The sequence below is a fragment of the Phyllostomus discolor genome, chromosome 6, assembly GCF_004126475.2.
Source record: "Phyllostomus discolor isolate MPI-MPIP mPhyDis1 chromosome 6, mPhyDis1.pri.v3, whole genome shotgun sequence".
Classification (NCBI taxonomy): domain Eukaryota; kingdom Metazoa; phylum Chordata; class Mammalia; order Chiroptera; family Phyllostomidae; genus Phyllostomus; species Phyllostomus discolor.
This window is the reverse complement of record NC_040908.2, coordinates 118,361,642-118,370,927: the sequence shown is the minus strand read 5'-3', so window position 1 is coordinate 118,370,927 and position 9,286 is coordinate 118,361,642. Positions and strand designations below refer to the sequence as shown.

At 54.1% G+C, this 9,286-nt stretch overlaps 1 long non-coding RNA gene across 1 annotated transcript; it reads right to left on the bottom strand.

The window, feature by feature from the left end:
* Positions 1-8,114: 8,114 nt before the first annotated feature.
* Positions 8,115-9,070, bottom strand: LOC118501256. The gene is made up of 2 exons (XR_004903879.1): positions 8,657-9,070; positions 8,115-8,542 (listed from the first exon to the last, which is right to left on the bottom strand). It is a non-coding gene; the product is annotated as an uncharacterized LOC118501256 (long non-coding RNA).
* Positions 9,071-9,286: the final 216 nt, after the last annotated feature.

The window sequence follows — 9,286 nt, the reverse complement described above, 5'->3', positions numbered from 1 at the left end:
TCAGGAGAAACCACCCTCGATTACCAGAAGGAAAAGGGGGTGGGGGGAGGGAGAAGAGGGTAAAGGAGGGATAAATGGTGATGGAAGGAGACTTGACTTGGGGTGGTGAACACACAACACAATATACAGATGGTGTGTTATAGAATGGTACACCTGAAACCTATATACTTTTATTAACCAATGCCACCCCAATAAATTTAATTGAAAAAAAAACTTTTTAAAAGAGAAACGGCCCTCAAGAAAGCGCATAATCATGTTACCTACACTGTAACCCCATCCCGCCCCCGCATTCTCCCACCTCCACACCGTCTTCCCCGTGCTCCCTCCTCAATTCCGGACGCACTGAAGGAGCCGCAGAGAGCCATTCCGAGAAGCACTTATCTCGGACTGTTGATACGGTGCTTCCCATGTATCCACTGTTTGGCTCAAATACATTTTAATAAACATTTTCTACAGGTTTGGCTGTTCTCCTGTCAACAAGGGAAAGAGAGGTACAAAGAACAAGTAGAGAGAAAGGCAGAGAGAGAAAAAGAAAAACAAAGCCAGAGGCGCAGAGGCCAAGAGACAGAAGCACAGAGAGGGAGGTGACAGGGACACAGCAACAGGAGGGGGAGTGACACAGAGAAGGAGGAGGAGGAGAGGGGCCCCCCTGCCAGGCAGGGGTAGGCCCAGGGCCAGTGCTTCAGCTGGGGCTGGGCTGCGGGCCTGCTGGCCTCCGGGAAAGAGGCAGGGATCACACCCATCTGGAAGCTTCAGGGTGCCTCCAGGAAGGGGGTGTGGGGAGGAAGCCAGACGTGAGCCACGTCTGGAAGGAGCAGGCGGCAGCATTTGGCAAAGGCCTGAACTGGGGGCGGAGGGGAGGTTGCACAGACTGGGTTCTCTGGCCTGCATTTTCTCAGTGGACAGACAGGACAGAACGCCCGAAGTGTTGGGCTTCTGGACGAGAGAAGGACTGGGCGGGTAGGGCTGTCAGAGAGAAGCCCAGCTGCCCCACCCTCACCTCTTTGAAGATGAAAATAGGTACCCCCACGCCCCCAGCAGGGGAAAGGACTAGCCCAAGTTCACATGGTTTTCAGGTCTACTCTAAATGCAGCCTGTCACTCATTTACCCATTTACTCACTCTGTTATTCAACAAGCATTAACTCAGCAGCTGCCATGTGCTATGAACAGTGCTGGAGACTGAAGCACACTGGGGCGTCGGAGACGGCCCCTGCCCTGAGCCCGGGGTCTGACGGGGGAGGCAAGCGCGACAGCACAGCGAGCTGAGTGCTGTGAGAAAGGGGAGCTCAGGGGCGTGGAAGCCAGTCTGGGGGTTCAAGGGCAGCTCCCTGTGCAGGGACATCAGGGCTAAATTGAGAGACAAGTAGGAGCTAACAGGAGGGGAAAGAGAATATGGCGGGCAGAGGAACTGACCCAACAAAGCGCGCTGCTGTGTCAGGGCCACAGACTCATCCCGCTGTGCCCTCCTGCCCTCCGAGGCTCCAGGAAGCTGTAACATTTTGTTTGTTACTCAACTGACTTTCCTCCCAAACCACTCCCCACCCCCACCTTGGTTAGCAGGAAAAAATTACATAATGTCATCTAATGTGGTTTAAAGTTTGGTCTGATCTGCTCATTTAAACAGTCTCTTTAAGAAATTTTCAGTCTGTCTTGCCTAAAAATGCTCTACTCCTCAGGTAGCTGCCACCTCTGCCTGCCTCCCCAGGCATGTGCGTGTGGAGAGGCCTTACTGCGAGCAACCAGGCAGGTACAGGATCGCCTCAAAGAGGTAGGTGCGGTCCATATAACCCCAGGGTGAGTCTGTACCTGCCTGGTTGCTGGGCTCCTCATGTGAGGCCTCCACCTAGTGAACTCTGAGTCTTCTTTCAACCCAGGCCACGCCCCAGCGATGGCCTTGGCTGACTGGGCTACCCCTTGGCTCCGGATGCCCACAGAGCCACAGCCCCTGTCTTACCCCTCATTAGCCCCCTACCCTGTGGTCTCCCCACAGCATTTGCCTTCACCCTTGTGCTTTGTTAGCTCACTGGTTCTCAATTCAGCCTCCAGGTCACTTAGAATGCAGGGAGGCTCAGGAAAGCAAGCACTCAGGCCTCCTTCTCTTGGCTCGCCTACAAGTCCAAGTTTACAAGGCTACGTGTGCCTGTTGTTGCATGATATTGCATAGAATGTACACGACACCCCTTATTCTTGTACATTTTCCTCCAATTTTTTTACTCTTATAAAAAATCCTGTAATACACATCTTTGTACCTTCCTCTTGGTACCCTTATGCAGGTGTTTCTCTGGGATAGATAATTAGAGGTAAATTGCTAGATCAAATACACCAAGGTATGTGTAGGTTAAATTCTCATGGAGTCTGCCAGTCGGCTTCCGAAAACAGCAATCCCAACTTTCACTGCCAGGAACTCTCATCAACATTGCATAGCATCAGTGTTTTTCAAAATGTGTCAATCTTATAGGCGAAAGCTAATTCCCCGATCAATGTTTATTTTAAACTTTTGTTTCCCTGAGGAGCAGCAGGGCGGGTATCTTGGCATGCGGAAATCCTTTTTATTTCTTTTGTAACTTTCCTTTTCAAACACTTCGTCCAGTTTTCTATTGGCTTGTCTGTCTGTTCTCATTGACTTGTAGTTCTATTTTCTAGAAATCTATTTCTTCTGATACACGTGGCAAATATTTCTCTTGGTTTGTCATTTGTATTCTAACGTTATATTGTCTCTTCTTACAAAGAAGTTCCCAATACATGCTCAAATGTGGCAAACTTACCCTTTGGGACTGTTACTTTTTCTTTTCTTTTTTAAATATATTTTATTGATTATGCTATTACAGTTGTCCCATTTCCCCCCCTTCACTCCCCTCCACCCTGCACACCCTCTCCCACCCATATCCCCCCTTTAGTCATATCCATGTGTCATACTTATAAGTTCTTTAGCTTCTACATTTCCCATACTGTTCTTACCCTCCCCCTATCTATTTTCAACCTACACTCTATGCTACTTATTCTCTGTACCTTTTCCCCCCCTCCTCCTCCCACTCCCCTGTTGCTAACCCTCCATGTGATCTCCATTTCTGTGGTTCTGTTCCTGTTCTAGTTGTTTGCTTAGTTTCTTTTGGTTTTGCTTTAGGTGTGGTTGTTAATAATTGTGAGTTTGCTGTCCTACTTTTTCTTTTAAATTAAAATAAAAATTTGCACCCTGGCTGGTGTGGCTCAGTGAACTGAGCGCCATCCAGGGAACCAGGGGGTCACCAGTTCAATCCCAGTCTGGGCACACGCCTGAGTTGCGGGCCAGGTCCCCAGTAGGGGGCATGCGAGAGGCAACCACACTTTGATGTTTGTCTCCCTCCCTTCCCCTCTCTCTAAAAATAAATAAATAAAGTCTTAACCAAAAAAAAATTTGCTCAGGTCTCCAATCTGGTCTCTCTCGGGGAGGGATGTCCTGAGCTGTCCCCCACACAGAGAACATAGCCCACTGTCCCCGGTGGTGAGAGAGCACCCGTGCCCACGCAGCCCCCTCACCATGGCTCCTGCCTTGCACCCAGCAGCACCACACAGAAGCCTGGCCCCACCATCTGTCTGCAGAAAGCAGGGCCCTCTGCCAGGCCACGTGCTCCTCCGGGGGGCCATCCTGCGCCTCCATGCCACACTCAGATAGTCGCACGCACACCTGGGCTCCTTGCCGAGCAGGTCCCCTTGCTGGGCCGGTGGCCACAGGCAGCCCTAGCAAGGCAAGGTCTGGCCCCCAACCTCCCTGGGATAAGAATTTGGTAAATGTTTCTCCTACAGTACCTGGCAGCTTTTCCTTCCAACCCACAAAACATGCTAATTACACTCTAATTATACACCCTCTCCCTGACCACACTGCTGGTCCCACCCAGGGACAGCGTTTCCCCACACCTCCCTCCCCACTCCTGTCAAAGGGAGGCTGTGTTTCCCAGAGCGGCAGAGGGGAATGCTCCAGTGCCCACCTCGCCCCTCGCAGATTCTCCTGCCAGTCAGCCTCTGCCACGCTCAGGAGGCCCTTTCTCGGCGCTGTTTCCAGGCCTCCCCAGAGCCGGGGGTTCAGGTTGCTTCCAGCGTCTGCCTTCTCCACAGCCCTGACCTACGGCCCTCCCAAAAGGAGGGTTCTAAGAAAGGCCACACTTGGGGATTCCAAGGTTACCGTCTGTCTGCCTGTAGCTTCTCGCATTAAAGAAAATATAGCTAACTTACTCACAGGACGCCCCTTCCGAAGGGGCACCCCGTGCCCATCTGAGCCCCAGGCTGCCCACTGCGGTGCGCCTCGACATTAAGTGTGCACCCACCTGTCATTGCGCTGGAAACGCCTCCACATGGGAACTCCGTTCTATCACGCAAAACCGCCCCTTCCCTCGCTGTTTCCCAGAAGTAGTCCTGTTGTGTGTTAGGGAGCAAGGGTCCCGCGACAGGATGGGGTTTTCTCCTGGGTGCACGAGCCTAAGCAGATTACCTCCCCGTCTTGAGCGTCTGCTTTTCCTCCATAAAGGGGGGATGATCATCTGCCTGCCAGGGCGAGGATGAGGGGGACTGAGTCACACTCGAAGGATCATGTGCAGTGTCCAGGTGAGGTCTGGCCTTTCCTTCTTCCACGCTTGGCCACCCCGCTCCCTCGCCCGCCACAGGCCAGGCCGTCTGCATGGGCAGATCCAATGATGGCCTTTGCTGTGAGGTCTCAGTTAGGGCCATGCTTGCTTTGGAGGACCCCGAATTGCTCCCTGGCCCCTGACATTAGCTTCCCCTCACTCTTCAGCCTGAGTGGCTCCTGATCCCCAGACACCAAAAGACCCTGGCGGGGGATGGGGGGGGGATCAAACTGGAATCTGTTAGCTCGAAGCAGCCAAACTGGCCTACCAAACAAGCTGCCTGATGGGCCTTGTTGGAAATGTACACCTTGACTCAGAGGCTAAAGGGCAGTAGGACTTGATGGTCTCTGTTTTGTTTTTTTTTTTTTAATGTGATGAGGTTCCTTGAGTGGGCGCACATTCTCACGTGCAAGCCTCGTTCTCGCTCGGGCTCACAGTCAGGCCGCAGTTGCACACCCCGCAGCCAAGAACACGCAATCCAAGCAGCCACCTGCTGCCACCTGAGTGAGCGGCACAGCTGGCAGCAGATGGGCAAGGTACAGATGTCTGTGATGAGGGAGACTTTATAATTCTGTACGAATGATATTCTTTTCCAGCTCCCACTCCAAAAACAGGGTGACACTTCCAGTTGGAAGGGGCTGTGATGCTCCTCCCATCACAGCAAGACGGAAGGTGCCCACCAGGGAGACGCCCGACGCAGGCTCAGGCTGGAGACAGGGAAGGGCTGCGTCGGCCGTGCTCACCGGCGCACAGGTGCCCACTGCAGTCGTCTCCTTGGTGGACACGACTCTGGCCAGTCCAGGGTTCCCTCAGGCAACTCAGGGCTTTCCCTGCCCCTCCTAGCTGAGGTGCTGGAGTTCTGGAGGTGGGCAGGGTGCATAGTACCAGGGCAATGCAAGGGCCACCTGCCCGGAGCCGCCTAGCGCTTCAGGACAGAGCCTATTGCAGTCTGGAGGCCCCGGCCAGTGTCTCTTCCCCTCCTGGGTCAGCATGAGCTCTGACAGGAGGCTTGTACACAGGGGCTCTTGGCTTGAGGTCCAGGAACCAGGGGTCTTTGGAAGCTCACATGCAGGAAGGCATTGGCAAGTCACCTGAGCTCTCTCGGCCTTGATTTCTTCAGCTTCGAAATCAGAATAACACGGCCTTCCTCGCAGAGCAGACGCAACAGCCTGGGTTGTGCCTGAACAACATGTATTCAGTGGAAGCATAAGAAATTGCCGGATTTTTAAATAACGGTTCCACCCAATAGTTATCATTTCATTAGTATTAGCACATCATTAACCATGTGCTCTCGTATTTTACCTCTGTCTCCTCGTCTCAAAAACAACGGCGCAGTGGCGGGTGCCCATGGAAGCTCAGTCTCCCCCGTCTCATCCCCCTTCTCACACGGTCTCTTCTTCTCTTGTGGGTGGTCACAGGGCAGCCTGACCTCTCTGCTGAGAACCGCAGCCCCGTGGAGAGGAAGATGAAGTTGTGACAGAGACAGGAGAAGAGTAAGGAGCTGGCTTCTACAACCATCTCCGCAGAAAAGTCTTCAGAGTTCAGAGAAAAGAAAAAAGCAAACCAGGTCACGCTTTGACAAACCTGACACCGAGCAGCCCTGTGACGTCACGCCTGAGATGTCCAGCGGGCTGGGGGACGGGACACCACAGCACTGCAGACCCGCCTCTCCCTTTTCCATCCTCCCTGCCAGTGCTCTCCCAGACTCCCTGAGCAGGGCTTAACAAGAAAGCCCGTTCAGTGTGTTCACAGCTAAGAAAACAGCCGAAATGTTCTTTTGGCAGCTGGCTGCCACCTGGAGCCATGGCAGAACTGAAGGTCGCAGCTCCGGGGAGGCCTCGGAGGGCCTGGTGGCCAGCCTCCTGTCCCCGGGTCAGTGGCTGTCAAACACTGAGGGCAGAGGCGGGTGCTCTCCGGGGGTGGGGCGCCACCCCACCCCTAATGCCCACTGCAGGGTCTGATCTCACGCCAGGCCGGCAGCCATTTGCCCGACTTCAGCCCTTCCTTTCTTTATCGATAATCAATAGCTCCCGACAGCGTATCTGCACTGGCCTTAGGGACCCAGGATGAACAGAACAGCCTTGTGGATGCCTTAGTCTGTCTCACTGTCTAGCTCCCAACTCCTCCACCAGCCTGGACCCAGGAGAGGGCAGGACCCCGGTGGCACAGGACACACGTGAGGCACTTCCTAAACAGTCGTTCACCGTTAAATAAAGGGATGAACGAATGTGTGACTCGCTCAATTCCACAGGAGCATTGTCAGTAACAAGATTCTCCACTGCTTCGCAAGTTGCCCTTGACCCTGGAGGGAACCGGCTGGAAGGGGAAGGGCCCCAGACGGGCGGGGTGCCGTGCCCCTGCCAGGCCTCCTGCCCATCAGGGAGGCCACGAACCTTCCGCACACTGGGCTGCAAACCAGGAGCTGGGGAGTCCCCAGGGCCAAACCCTCCCTGAGCCTGGGCTCATTCCCCTCCACCACCCCTCCCTGAGGCCTGGACATTTGGAGCACCATTTCTTGGAAGGAGACAATGGCTAATGATTCTGGAATTCAGTACAGGAAGTGGTCATTTAGACAAGGGGAAAGGATGCTGATGAAGAGACAAGAATTCCGGGTTCTGGCCTCCACAGGCGGGGACGGGGGTCAGGCGGGCCCAGGGTCAGCGGCAGCTTGGATGTCTGGAAGCTGTCCGGTTTCTGGCAGGTCACTCACTCCCCTCACAGAGCCCCAGCTTTCTCCTTTTAAGAAGGTATGATAACATCTGCCTCGGCGGATTCCCGTGCGGGTCCTGTGAAGAACCAGGAGCACAGAGGTCCCGCTGGCACACGAGGACACTGACTGAGGGAACAGCAGCTGCTCAGAGCCTCACTCCATGCCCCTCACACTCAGTGTACCACCCTGCCCCCACAGTCCAGCAACTACAGGGTTAACACCTAGCCCAACAGTGGGTCTCCAGGACCCTGATGACCCTTCTGATTGGTTGGTACCCGTGTTGACCTACTGGCCATGACAAAATGCTTTGTAAACTGTCTGAGCCATTGAATCCCCAGACTCACACCTTCAGCTCAGATCCCGCCTCCTGATCACAGGTACTCAGCCCCGCCCCCGGGCTCCACTTGGATGTCTCATAGGAACGGCATGCTATCCACTCCCAAACTGAACTGAGTCCTGCTAAACCCATCTGAGAAATTGGCTCCACCCCTGCCCAACTGCTCCAGGTAGCATACATACCAAGTCTGGCTCCTGTCTGGCAATTCTGTTTCCTCTAAGTCCTCTGGATCCGTCCCTCCTTCCTGTCTCCTCTCACCTGTGCCCCATCACTCCTCTGCTAAGTCAAGCCAACCTTCTCAGTGGCTTCTGGGCTCCAGTCTCTCCTTCTATTTCATTCTCGCACTGTGGCTGCTTCCCACCAGCAGGGTCTCTCTTTGACCCCTCAGTGAGAGGGCAACCAGCAGGGACAGCCCTCAGCAATGGCTGTCACGGTTTGGAGTTCCTGGGCAAGGAGTTTCTCAGATAATTTGTTGGCAAAAGTTTATTGAGGGCTGATCTCAAGAACAGTATCTGTTGGGCAGTGGGACCACTGGGGCTGTGATGCAGACCCCACAAAGGCCTCAGGCCACCCCTTGGGAAGCTCTGGAGTTGCAATGACTTCTCATAGTTGCCCCAAGTTGGAGCAAGGGGGTTGGGCCTTTATTCCACCCTGTGGACCAATGACTGGACGCCGGCTTGTCAGGAAAGGGGAGTGACATTACATGAGGAGTGGCTCTTCAGCCTGAGGCATGGGAAGGAATGGAGTTCTGTCGGCAAGCTGGCGGCCAAGGAGGGATGAATGCTCCAGTTGGAGGTGGGAGACAAGGGCCGCCGGGCAGTGGACCGCAGGGCCCCCTAGGTCAAGCACATCCTCAGGAATGTTTGTTTCATGATGAAAAGATACATTGACATTGCCTGCAAGATACATTCGGATGTCTTATTTAGTACACGAGGCTTTTCACGATCTGCCCCGACACCCTCTCCCCTCCACTCGCATCTCTCACCCCTCCCCACTTGCTTCTAGCTTACCAACCACACTGTGCTTCTTGCAGCTTCCCAGGCTCAGCATGCTATTCACACCTCTATGCCTTTGCACATGTTATTGCATCTGTCTGGAGTGCCTTTAAATGGAGGGGAAAAAATCCTATTTTCTTCTTCCAGCCCATTCCTGCTCATCTACAAAACGGGCTCAACTCTGCCTCTCCTGGGAAAGCTTCTACTGATTCCTTTAAGCGGGTGCTCCCACACGACCAGGGTGCAGTTGTTGGGTGCCCATCTGCATGAGACCTTCATCCAGGCTCAGATCCACAGGGGCTGGTGCCACGGGAGCCTCAGTTACTCAGGACGCATTCGTGGAACTGGAGCAGGAGGTCTCGGGAAACGCGGGAGGCAGGGAGAAGAAACCAGCAGTGTGAAGCCGGAAACCAGGAGAGTGCCCCCGCACCAGGAGAGGGCCGGCAGCACCCCACACTGTCTGACCTGACTGCAGGCAGCGTGCTTCTCCCCCCACCGCCCCTTCCTCGTGATCATCAAGGCCACAGTGTCCACTACAACTGGGCTCTGGGCCAGGTGCTGTTAGACACACTTCCCTTTAATTCTTATTTTATCCTCACTATCGGTAGCCCCCAATAGTGAGTACTATTATTACCAACACTTTAC